At 45.6% G+C, this 13,482-nt stretch overlaps 1 long non-coding RNA gene across 1 annotated transcript in view; it reads left to right on the top strand.

Annotated features, from left to right (window-relative positions):
• LOC111727745 overlaps positions 1–13,482 on the top strand; it is a 160,723-nt gene that overhangs the window by 140,185 nt on the left and 7,056 nt on the right. Inside the window, exon 4 of the long non-coding RNA XR_002775217.1 lies at positions 1,240–1,384. This is a non-coding gene — a long non-coding RNA (uncharacterized LOC111727745). The remainder of the gene's footprint in view (positions 1–1,239; positions 1,385–13,482) is intronic.

The following is a 13,482-nucleotide window of genomic DNA, read 5'->3' as shown; positions in this document are numbered from 1 at the left end:
TGTGCTTTTCTTCCATGGTAGCATCTCTGATTGGCTCTCTCTTCTGTCTCTCTGTGCTTTTCTTCCATGGCAGCATCTCTGATTGGCTCTCTCTTCCATCTCTTTGTGCTTTTCTTCCATGGTAGCATCTCTGATTGGCTCTCTCTTCCATCTCTTTGTGCTTTTCTTCCATGGTAGCATCTCTGATTGGCTCTCTCTTCTGGTTCTCCCTCTTCTGTTTATAAGGACTCCTACACTTATGTTGGGGGCCACAGAAATAATCTAAAATAATCTCTCTGTTTAAGGCCCTCAAATTAGCAATTTTCCTCTATCTGCAACCTGAATTCTCCATTGCCATGAAACCTAACATATTCACAGGTGTCAGAGACAAGGGCATGGACACCTTTGGGACCATATTCTGCTTACCACAGCCCATGTCAGGCATTTAGAATGAAGCCTCACTTGCACTAAATACTGTACATATATTGGAATTATTATCAACTTCAGCCTTTTCATCCATGAGATGAGAAAGAGATGTAGTTCTGCCTGATATCCACACAGCCTCCTCAGAAGGGTTTGTTTCACTGGAGAGGTTGCTTCCTGGAGGCAAGTTCCAGAACTTGTCCCTATGTGGACTGGAGGCAGTGGGTTTGTGAGACAGAATGAGATGTGCGTGATATGCATTTTGTAGCTGGCTTTGGAGCAGACCAGATATCTTTTAGAAATCTCTGCTTCGTTCTCATTATGAGGCCCCTGTTGTTCTCACTGTAGTTGGTAAGTACAGCAGACTGGTTGACCACCCAGGAGGGCTGGGGCAAGGCCAGGTCAGGCCAGGGAAGTCAGCCTATATCTCCAAGTGCCCAGCTGGTTCCATCCTTGAATCTGACAGGGCCCTCTGATCTTCTCACATACAATGGACTACAGAGAAAAAGAAACTTCCTGGCCTGAATGATACCAATTTAAAGGAAACAGCTGGCTTTAGTGTAGGCAAGACAACAAAATTCAGTGAAAGTGATAACCTCTCGCCAGTCTGAGTTCTGGGTTGAATAGTTGCTGGTGACTATAGGATTTGTTAAGAGCTGGTGGAAGATGTGAATTCCTACAGATTCTAAGTTGGCAGCCAGTGTGTGAGAACGGGCTGAGAACCTCCTGTTGGTTATCCTAACCGGTAGGAGAAGAAGAGCCTGGGCTCTGGGGGTCCATGGGTTTTGATGAAACTGGGAAGAGAATGATTCACTCTGTACCTCTCTTTCTTTGCAGTGGCAAAGTGGAGTTTGCTGGACTTTTCCCAGTGTGGAAAGGAGGTTGCTATGGCAGTGACCTGTACCTGAGATGAAGTTGAAGAGAATCATGGGAAGAATGTGATGGTTCTTTGCAGATCAGCAAAGGACTGCGGCTCAGAGAGGTGAGGTATGGCTCAAGGTCACACAGCTTGCTGAGGGTACAGCTGGCTTCTGAAAACCACCACAATGCTCTCCTGACTGTTGCCATCCTTAATTCCTGTCACCTGTTTTCTTAAGCACTGTTGGTCCTTTCCAGCTGGGCCAGTTCTCCTTGTCCTCAAGGGTCATTTCTCGATGGCTCCAGTGTGGCTAGTAACCTATTACCACATGCTTTAGGTGCCACACCATTTAATTAGACTGACTGCAAGTCTTATTTATTTTGTTAATTATGTGAATCATGACTGTAACTGAGAATGCAGGTCCAGGTTTGCCACGGAGTGAGAGAAGTGTTGCCTGATGGTTTATTTCATGTGTCAGTTTGGCTAGGCCATGATACCTACTGCAATACTCTGGCTTTGGTTAAGCAGCAGTCCAGATGTCACTGAGGTATTTTTAAAATGAGGTTAAACATGTAAATCAGCAGACTTTGATTAAGGCACATTCCTCTCCATAATGTGGGTGAGCCTTGCCCAATCAGATGAAGGCCTTAAGGGGAAATAGATTGAGGTTGCCTAACAAGCAGGAAGTGGGAATTCTGCCTCTAGACTGCCTTTGGACTACAGCTGCAACATTAGGGTATCTCTGGGTCTCCAGCTGGCCAGCCCACACTGCATAATTCAGAATTCCAGCCCACACCACTATGTGAACAATTTCCTTAAAATCTCTCTCTTTCATTCTATCTGTATACACACATCCACACATCCTATTGGTTCCTTTTCTCTGGAGAACTCTGATTAACACAGGCTTTAGAATGAGATAGACTTAGGTACAAATCCAAGAAATGCCAATCAATGTTTATGGTAAGTTATTTATTAGGCTTCAGTTTCTTTGTTAATAAATGGAAATAATGTCAATATCTTCTACATGGGTGGCAGTAAAGATTAAACAGGACAATGAACGTAATGTATGTCGTACCCTGCCTGGACCCGTGATCAAAAAATAGTGTTGCTTATAATAAAATGTATACTTGTCTGCAAACCATGTAGGTATATCAATCAGTTTTGCAGCACAACAGACCACACCAAGATATAGTGGCTTAAAATAACAAATTATTTTTCTCCTAGTTCTGGAGGTTGGCTGATCTCTGCCGAGTGGGTCTGCTCCACGTGGAGGCATTTAGAATCTTGGTGGCTGCATTCAGTGGGAGTCTGGAGCTTTGGCTGGAATGGCCCCTCTATCTTTCCTGGAGGTCTCTCCTCATGAGTGGTCTAGCCCTGTCTGCTTCACAATATGGGGGCTGGATCCCCAAAGCTGGCCTTGTATGGGCTAGGCATAGACCTAGCATGCTATCATTTTCATCATTTTTTACTGGTTAAAGCAGTCACAAGCCAGCCCAGATTCAACACAAGGAAATTCACTCCAGCTCTCAACAGGAGGCATAACATGCATCTACAGAAATGGAAGGGCTTCTTGGCAAACATTATCGGGCAGCGTCTACCCCTAGACACAAACTGCTTTCCAGATTTCTATTCTGAGTCATCTTGGGTGATTTTGTTATAATGTAGTGACTATGAAAGAGAACTTTGGAGCCAGCCCACCATCTTCAAATCCTGTCTCTGCCACTGACCAAAAGAGGCAAGTTTCTTATTTCCTCATGCCTCAGTTTCCTCATCAGAGAAATGGAGATAATATTGGTACTGAAATAGAACTTGTGTGAGGATTAACTGAGATAGTGGTGTGTGTGTGTGTGTGCGCGTGCGTATATATTCATGCTTATGTTCATATAAGTGCCCATATACATGTGTGCACACATCTGTATATGAATATGCTTGTGCATACTTGTGTGTATACATATATGTGTGAATATACAATGTACTTTTTTTTTTTTTTTTTTTTTTAGAGACAGAGTCTTACTTTATCATCCTTGGTAGAGTGCTGTGGCATCACAGCTCACAGCAACCTACAGCTCCTGGGCTTAGGCAATTCCCTTGCCTCAGCCTCCCAAGTAGCTGGGACTTTAGGCACCAGCCACAATGCCTGGCTATTTTTTTGTTGCAGTTTGGCCGGGGCTGGGTTTGAACCCACAACCTTTAGCATATGGGGCTGATGCCCTATCAACTGAGCCATAGGCGCTGCCCTATTATACTTTTTATATATAAAATTTAGTGCCTAGTTCATAAGGATAGTTTCCTGTTTATACATATGTTTGAACCTGCAGAGAAGTCCCAGGCTGCTGTACTCTAGGCCCAGCCATGATGTAATTTTTTTTTTCTTTTTTAGAGACAGAGTCTCATTTTATCACCCGCAGTAGAGTGCCATAGTGTCACAGCTCACAGCAACCTCTAGCTCTTGGGCTTAGGCGATTCTCTCGCCTCAGCCTCTAGAGTAGCTGGAACCACAAGCGCCTGCCACAATGCCTGGCTATTTTTTTGTTGCAGTTTGGCTAGGGCCAGGTTTGAACCCGTCCTCGGATAGGGGCCAGTGCCCTACTCACTGAACCACAGTGCTGTCTGATGGTGTAGTTTGATAAAATTTTAACATTGGGCCTGAGAGCTGGCTCTCAGCTGGGTCTTGGTCTGAGCCTGCCAAGGCCAATGCTTAGTGCCTTCTCTACCACACGAGTGGTTCCAAAGCCTGCCCTTGGAAAGCACCAGAAATATACATGGTACCTATCAGTGCAGGTCTTAGTAAAATATGAATTACACCTAGACCCCCTTAGGCCTGCTGGATCTGAGAGATTGGCCTAGAATCTGATTATTTCCCAGTTGCTATGGGGTAATTCTGATGCAAGCCGTACCATGCTGCTTCTGCTCGTGGCTGGTCCCTGGCTGCAGTGCTGCCTTCTTCACACTCTTTAATCCTTTTTTAAATGCAGAAAAATCGGACGCATTCTACTCAGGCACAAATAAGATCTCAGAGGGACGCGAAGCACAGGGCTGGTTTTGTGTGTGGATTTTCAGTCTCATTTAGACTTTGCACACCACTGAGAAGGACAAGGGATCCTCTGTCACCTTTTGAGACAGGGCTGAGGTCAGGTTTTGCTTTGGGGCAGAAAGACCACCCTGGGCCTCCCTCCCTTTTATAAAGAGCTGATTTCTCCAGAGACACAGCTTCTAGGTGACATGATCCCATTGCTTCATTTGTTTCTTGAGGCTTTCCCACTAAGCGGGGAAAAAAAACAGCTGCTGTGTATCGAACATCTGTACTGTGTACGCCCATCACTGTCATTATCACTTTCCCTGAAGGAGAGGTATTATTATCCTGAAGCTAGGAGATAAATAACTTATGAAAGGGTGCAGAGACAGGGTTCAAACCCACGACCTAACTGGAAATCCCTTTTGCCTTCTATTCTACCAGTGGCCAGATGTGGAAGATTTGTTTTCAAAGCCATAGATCTTAAATACTTCCTAAACGTCACATACTTCTTTAACATATATAAGCAGGATCTTAAAAAGAAATTTTATGCAATTTCAAATGTACAGATTGTCCTTGGAGTTGCAAGCAACTGCCAGGAAGTCAGGAGCTGCCCCAGTGCATAAGCAGGCGGCGTCCCTCCGAGGCGCGGTGACCTGGCATCCTGCGGCTCCCTGCCTGTCTCTGTTCAGTCTTTGAATTCGTAAACATGTTTTCTCCCCTGCACTTTGGCATCTGTCATGATTTAAATTCCAGGTTGTCAACTCATGTAGAATGGAGTTCAGATCTCAGCATTAAATCTCCCCTGCGGTGTGTGCAGAGTCTTGCTGTTTGCAGAATGTTTTCCGAGCCTTAGCTCTATCCTGGTTTGTGGGTGAGTGAAACAAGAGCTCATGTGGTGGAATCGTTTGCCTCGCTTGAAGTCAGCACACCAGCCTCATCACGGATATCGGGAGGCCTTCCGTTAGTTTCATTGATCATCAGCTGAGTGTGTGTCATCTGAGCCTGCAGTCAAATTAGAGGAAGAGACTGTGCCTTTCTATGCAAATAGCCCAGCCTACTGGACCACTCCATGAGTGGGTGCATTTACCTAATGAGCACCCCACGACACAGGGAGCTCTGTCTCATCGCCCTCCATTCTCCCTCCTTTCTCTGGTGTATTACCCAGTTCCTGGCTTGTGACAGATCCCTCGTAAGGCTGTATTGGACAAATTAGTAAATACTGACTCTGGCCAGCCATGGTGGCTCACACCTGTAATCCCAGCACTCTGGGAGGTCGAAGAGGGTAGATAGCTTGAGCTCAGGAGTTCGAGACCAGCCTGTGCAAGAGTGAGACCCCAGCTCTAATAAAAATAGAAAAATTAGCTTGGCATGGTGGCGGGTGCCTGTAGCCCCAGCTGCTTGGACAGGAAGATCTCTTGAGCCCAAGAGTTTGAGGTTGACTCTATAAAACTCTAGCCTGGGACAAGAGATTGAGACTCTCTGTCTTAAAAAAAAAAAAAAAAAACAACTAATAATTTCACTTCAGTGGTCAAATCACTTTGGGAATATTCAATTCTTTTCTGGGCACCAGTTTGACTGCATTTCTTATTATAAAGCAGTAAGTATTTCTTCCAGAAAAAGTGAAAAAACTATATGTTATCATTCCGAGATAAATGAACTGGTACGTGTGTGCGTGTGTGTGTGTGTGAATGAAATAGTACACACGACAGCATGATAGTATACACCTTAGTTTGTAGACAGCTCTTGGACTAAATACATGAAAAATACCTTTGACATCAACATGTGTGATTGCTCCATTTGATTGCTTGGGCCCCATCAGCTGGGCATGGTGGTATGTACCTATAGTCTCAGCTACTCTGGAGGCCGAGGCAGGAGGATTGCTGGAGGCTAGAAGTTCAAGACCAGCCTGGATGATATAGCAAGACCTCACCCTGGAAAACAGAAAAGACTATGTGGCCCATAATGTCCAAGATATGTGCTGTCTGACCCTTTACAGGAAGAGTTTGCTGCCCCCAGCTTGTAGGTGTGAGCTCACCAACTCCTATAGAGGCTCCTGCCAGCTCTTTTTGTACCATCCCCATTTTACATGTGAGGAAGTGAGGTGCAGAGAGATGAGGAAACTGCCTGAATCACGCAGCGTGGAAGTGGTAGGGCTGGGGTTTGGTTCCCAGAGCTGGGGTTCCTCGTGGTTTGGCCACAGGGCAGGCTGTTGGTGTTTGCAGGTGAAGAACGTGAGGCACAGAGAGGGATACCCATACCCTGATGAGAGGTAGAATCTGGTCGTGGAACCAGGGCCATTGGTTCTCAAATAATGAGAACGTTTCTCTCATAATGAGCTCTTCCTGCCACTGTAATCTCCTAAGATCATGTGCTCGATACAGGGTCAAACACGCCATTACAAAGAGAGCAGGGAGGTGGCACGTCAGGACCAGATGTGGTTGTGGGCTGTCAGCTACCGTGAGTAATACGTGTTTGTGGAAAAATGAATGAATCTGATGAATAGTTCCTGGACTTTAGACTCTAGGGACAGGGCAGAGACCCCTGGGAAAAGCAACGAACTCCAGAACCTTCTCATGGGAAGGAGACCTTCCTGGGTACCAGTTAGGCCCCCCCAGAAGGCCTGGGGTTCTTGGGCCACAAAACTAAACACGTCTTAAGTTAAAGTTCCGCTGAGGGAAAACCACCCATCTGGACTATCTTTTGTTGATTCTGAATGTTTGGGATTGTTTTTTAAAGCTTGGTGGAGATGTAAATTGTAATGTAAAACATTACAAATAAAGAGATGTAAAATTCTATGCAATTTATCAACCTTAGAAAGTTTTCATCTCCTCGAAAAGAAAGTCTAACTCTTTAGCTATCACCTCCCAATCTCCCTCCAGTCTTAGGCCACCTTTAATTTACTTTCCGTTGCTGTGAATTTGCCCATTGCAGATGATCCATGTAGGTGGAAGTGAACGAGACGTGGCCCTGGTGACCGACCTCTGTCCCTGAGCTTGATGTTTTCAAGGTTCCTGTTGTAACATGTATCAGTACTTCACTTCCTTTTTATATTCCACTGTATGCATAGACCCCCTTTTATTTGTTTATTCTTCAGTTGGTGAACACTGGGTTGTTTCCATTTTCTCCTTTTGGTGTTAGGAATAACGCTTCTCTGAGGGTTTCTATACAAGTTTTTTGCGTGGATGTGTGTTTTCGTTTGCCTTGGGTATTTATATGTACATACATCTAGGAGCGGAATTGCTGGGCTATAGGGTAACTGTACGTGTAACCTTTTGAGAAACTGCTAGACTGTTTTCCAAAGCTCTACCCTGTTTTATGTTTCCCCTAGAAGCTACTTGTTCTTCCTTATTATTCCTTCCCATCTTCTAAACATATTACATGATTCCATACTAGGAAGCAGTGTGGTGGCTGCCTCAGGGAGGAGGACAGAGATGACTGGAGAGGCACAGGGACGCCTGGACGAGGGAACCGTTCTCCATCTTGGTGGTTTGGTCCATTTGAATGGATGCATTTGTTGGAAGTCATCAAACTGTTCATTTAAGAATAGGGTATTTCACTGTGTATAAATCATGCCTAAATTTCTTTTAAAAACATATAAATGCTGAAACATAGGTCGAGGGGGAAAAAGAAAAAAATGCGTATCTTAATCATCTCATGACATGAGTGGCCACTTATCTTTACAGCCTTCCCAGGGACACAGGGCTCGTACCAGGCAGGCAAGGCCAAGTGTAAAAAGGCTCTTAATTGATGTGATTAACTACATTTCAATAGGGAACCTCATTAAGGCCAGAGGGGAGGAAAAGAGGCCATTTTTCACTCTCCCAACTAGTGGAGGCCTAGAGAGGTAGGCACGTGGTGGCCTCTCCTTGTGTGTGTGTGTGTGGGGGGGTGAGCGGCCCTGTCTAAGGCCCTCTGTATTGTGGAGCTGTATTTCCTTTGGGCATTAAGATAATTTTTTAAAAAGTAATTTTCTCTCAGTTGCTGCAAAACCTATTTTTCATTTTCATCTATGAGGAGGAGGAAAACAGCTTGATTTTTGTTTAGTGTTTTTCAAGGCCACATCGTCTGGCAGAATGCAACATTTAGATAGAAACACTCTTTAACTCTTCCTAAGTACATTAGTGTGGAGGAAGGTCAACAACAGGAAACAAATAGAAAAGAAGTGAAAGCTTTTCTCCTTCTTCTTTTGAATCTTCCGAGAAATGTAGGGATTGACATAAATTCGCATAATATCAGGACGGGGCAAGCAGCACTAATTATCTCTGTTTCAAAACAGTGTTGTATAATTTTTGATAAAATTGCAAAAATTACACTGTGTTACTTATAGGCTAGAAAAAAGTATGTACTTTGCTAAAAAAAAAATTGAGTATAAAAATGCCCTTATTTTGGAAAGGATGTGATTGCGCACATTTTTTCCTTATTGCTTATCTGTGATTTGTTTTTTCCAATGACCACTTATTGCTTGTGAATTAAATGGTTAAGGAATTACTTTGGCTGTTCTCTGACTGCAGAGGTAGGTTTCCTTACTCTCTGGAATAGATTTCCACCTCCCATTCCACCTTAAAGGCAGCTAGGGCATTGAACATTAACCTTGGGGTTAGCTAGGTCAGAGTTTGATCTTATAGGATCTTGGGCAAGTCACAGATTTTTTTCTGTATGTTGGTTTTCTCATTAAAAGAACTGGACAGCTAATATGCTCCATTGTGGATCAACGTGAGACATCTGTGGGAAACTCTTAGCACTGTCCTTGGCCTTCTGCATAGTGCACCCTCTTTTACAACCCACGTTCTTTAGCCAGGAAACTTCTCGGTACTTTGGTAACCAGCTCTTAGCAGTATAGCCTAGGTGACTTCTGATCACTGCAAGCTTAAATGTGCATGATGTAATGTCTGGCGTGTGTGTGTGTGTGTTTGTGTGTGTGTGTGTGTGTGTGTACATGCATGTGTGATGCATATCTGTAAGCACATGTGCAGTGCTTTTGCATGTATGGCTCAAGCCAGGTGCAGAAAGACAAATACCACATGATCTCACTTATATGTGGGTTCTTAAAAAGCAACTCTCAGCTCGGCGCCTGTTGCTCAAGTGGCTAGGGTGCCAGCCACATACACCTAAGGTGGCAGGTTCGAATCCAGCCGGGGCCCGCCAAACAACAATGACGTCTGCAACCCAAAAATAGCCAGGTGTTGTGGTGGGCACCTGTGGTCCCAGCTACTTGGGAGGCTGAGGCAGGAGACTCGCTTGAGCCCAGGAGTTGGAGGTTGCTGTGAGCTGTGATGCCATGGCACTCTACCCAGGGGGACAGCTTGAGGCTCTGTCTCAAAAAAGAAAAAAAAAGCAGCTCTCATAGAAATAGAGAGAACGGTCATTATTATCACAGTCTGAAGTGGTTGGGGAGGAAGTTAGGGAGACGTTGGACAAAGGATATAAAAGTTAAGTTGGGTAAGAGCAACAGGTTCAGAAGGTCTGTTTTGCAACATGGTGACTCCTACTTAATAATGATTCTTAAAAAATGCTAAGCATGGATGCAAAGTGTTCTCACCACAAAAGTGAGTTAATGCATGTTTTAGCTAGATTTAGTCATTCCACAGTGTTTATACTGTACACTGACTTTAGAACTTCATATCGTGCACAGTAAATACACACAATCGTATCTGTGGGTGTTGAGGCCACTCACTGATGGAGCTAGTGTCCATCTCTAACTGAAGGCAGAGCTCCTGCTGCAGACATCTAGTGACAGCCCTACTGATGGGCCTTCCTGCAGCACTGGTCCCCGACAGCCATGCCTTCAGTCTCCAGGCAATGTCTTCAATGACATGTTGGAAATGTTAACTCCTCTTGCAAATCACCATAGAGAATATGGCTCCAGGTCAAGTCTGAGTGTTGTTTACTGGGGCTGGAGGAAGGGCTCAGAAGAGGGGGAGCCAAGGTTCTAGGAAGTAGGTTTACTCTGGTGGAACCAAGAGCTCACTACTGGGCAGAAGCACATTTGCACATATGCAAAGTGCAGGGCACAGGGGACCATCTTCTGTTGCCTTCGTTCTTTGCTCACCTGTGTAACTTTCCTTCTTCCTCCTAAATTGCCTCCCCCAGGCCCTTTCCTCACTCTCTTTTTTAGTGGTGGTTTGCAAATGATCATCTGCAGAACGTGCTAAAATGGAGATTCCTGGGCTCCCCCAACCACGCTTCCAATTCACTGAGTCTGGGGAGGAGCCTGGCAAATGGCATTTTCACCGAATAGCTTAGATTAAGTTCATCTGAGCAGTTAAACAGAGTGTCTGGGACCCATTAGTTTTTCAATGACACTCCCCACCCCCCCATCTATAAGTTGAGAATGAACCTAGAAAATTATTGGTTGAAAAGTATGGAAACAAACTACAAAATGAAAACAGTTATATTGTACATATTTATAGAATGTTATGTCAACTTGTCAAGCTCGGCTCAACTTTTGTAGTTACATAGGGATTATATTTTAACATAGGCTCTGGGTACATTTAATGTCTATGGTATGCTCTATGTGCAGCCTGCAAAAGCCTTGAAAAAACCTCAGTCTTATGGAGCCTGCTCTGAGAATTATCACCCTACATGATTTCTTGTTCCAAGCATTTTTGATCTAAAAGGAGCCTTAGAAATGTCCTTCTTCAATGTCCAGATTTGACATCAGGACAACTGAGGCCTAAAGGGAGTGTGACTGGCCCAAGGTCGCATAGCATGTTCCTGAAGGGGCCAGACTGGAGCGTAACATTCACAACTCTCATGCAGATGCAAGGGCTGGGAAGTCTCTTCTTCTGTGTTTCACTTTGGCTTCTTTTCCCTTTGCTCCCTGTGTGCTCAGGCCAGTGTAACACCTGGTACCAAGCCTTGAGAGCAGAGGAGAAAGACGGGGGGAGGTCTCAGGGTTGAAATTGCTTATTAAAAGGCATTGCTTGTGACCAGGCCAGCCTTCAGCTGAAGTGTCTACAGAGGAAGAAGTGCTGAGTCACTCCAAGCTGAGGTGTGAAAAACTGGCTAACTTTTCAGCAACCCACTGAGTTTCGACTATGTGCTGGGCATTGTGTACTAAAAAAAGCTGATGAAGCCCCTCCTGTTGTGGAAATTGTTCATTCATCCACTCATTCATCCACTTGTTTAGTAAATATCTGTTGAGTACCGTGCTGTGTACCCAGTATTCCCAACAAGATAGTCATGGAGCTTAGAATAAAAGATGACAGGTCCCTAAACAAGACATTTCGGATAGAGCCAAGTGGTATGAAGAAAACAGAAGATAATGAGAAGGAAAGTGGCAGGGTACAAAGCATGTCATTTTAAAATAAAATTGTGCTAGCTGAATGAGTACATAGTAAACTCCATGTGCCCTGAGAGGTGACGTACAGAGGCCATTCCTTTTTTCTGACTCTCTGCTTTCTAGAGCATAGAATTGAGCTTCCCTGCTCTCTGTGACCACTTCTGGCCAAGGAATAGTGAGAAAAATTGGCATGGTGTTTTTGTTCTTCATGTCTTTGTCTTCTGTCCTGCTGCCCAATGGTGCAGTGTCCAGAGGCTGGTCTGGATGGTGCTAACAGTGAACACAGTCTCTGGTTCACTGATGAACTGGGACACTGAAGGAACAATTAATCTTTAATGCTTGAAGCCACCTAGATTTGAAGATAGCCATTAATGCCGTATAACCACCCCGACTCACTGATTGCAAGGCAGGTAGGTTTGAACTATCTCCCTGGATGGATGGGGAGGGGCTGCCTGGAGCTCTGAGTGTGATGGGAAATGATTCTGAAGTCCCATCTGGGGTTGGCAGGAAAGTGTGCTCTGATGATTTGGTGGTGACCACCATCCTTCTAGGTAGGCCGGGGCAGCTCTGGTCCCACATGTCTCTCTCTGTGCCTTGACTTTCAGAGGAGATTCCTAACTGGTTCTTTCTCCAGTCTGTCCCAGGAGCTGCCCACAAACTGATGTCCCCACCAATGACTCTGGTCAGCTGCACTGTTTTATGAAGTCTCACTCCTCTCTTTTCCACTAGAGATTCTTCTGCCTGGCTTTCAGTGTCCTCCAAATTCTAGCCCTAACATATCCTTCCGGAACTGCTAGCTGTTTTCTTCCTGTTCTAGCCTCAAAGGGCCCTTTGTTGGCCACTGAGCATGCGATGCTCCTTCTCTGCCCCAGGCTTCCATCATGGGGTGCCATTTATTCCTGTACCCACCCACCTAACCTATGTGTATCCTTCAAATTGGGCGCTCAGAGCACTTCCCTTTGCAGCCACAGCGACCCTGCTCTCCTGAACTGACCTTGCGGTGCCCACACTCAATTAATCTTTGATAGTCTTGTTTTGTTATCTCACACTTCATTCCTGCCTGGTTATCTTGCATTCCTCATGTTGGAGTCCTGACTCCCTAACTAGGTTATACACTCAAGGAATGGCTCTGTTTTGCAATTCCTCAAGGCAGGGTCTTGGCGATAACAGGCACTTGAGAAATAAGTTTCTAAAGGGTGGGCTGGATTAGTGGTGCGAGGCCAGGAGTGGAAGGGGAAACTGAAGCCCTCATCAAAGGGCCACTGTCTGGCCCAGGCTGCTTCCCTTTCTCCCTGGTCGGGGCTTTCTTCCGTGGCTGGCACAATTCAAGTGATCCATCTGTCCCCTGAGACGTTTAGACCTCAGATGAAGAAATAGTGATCGAAGCAGCCAGCACAAGCCATTTCAGTGGCAAACTCTGGAGTAGGGAACATGTAGGCTGTCTTAGCAGGACGAACCCAGGCATTGATTCTGCCCCAGGGAGCAGAGCCCTCCCAGGGGAACTGATGTTGAGGCTGAGACCTGAAGGAAGTGTGCAGATTAGTCTGGCAGAGGGGCTGGCGAGGGCTCAGTGAAGGTCCCAGCCCACCTATAGGCCCAAGCCAGAGAGTTGGACCCAGGGGTGACCTGGAGCTACCAGCAGCTAGCAGTGGGCCTGGGGAGATGCCCTGGGGAGATGCCCTGGGGCCTCCTCACTGGTAAGAAAGAGCTTGACCTCATCTTTAGCCCTTAGGGTTTTCAGGACAAGAGGGACTGGTCACATAGCCCTGATGCAGGATGACAGGGACTGGTCATACAGCCCTATTGCAGGACAAGAGGGACTGACCATACAGCCCTGATGCAGGACAGGAGGGACTGGTCACACAGCCCTGATGCAGGGCAGGAGGGACTGGTCACACAGCCCTGATGCAGGACAGGAGGGAC

Source organism: Otolemur garnettii, unplaced genomic scaffold (assembly GCF_000181295.1).
Source record: "Otolemur garnettii isolate 467f Iridium unplaced genomic scaffold, OtoGar3 scaffold00004, whole genome shotgun sequence".
Classification (NCBI taxonomy): domain Eukaryota; kingdom Metazoa; phylum Chordata; class Mammalia; order Primates; family Galagidae; genus Otolemur; species Otolemur garnettii.
Note: the sequence above shows the minus strand (reverse complement) of the source record. Positions and strands in the feature narration are given on the sequence as shown.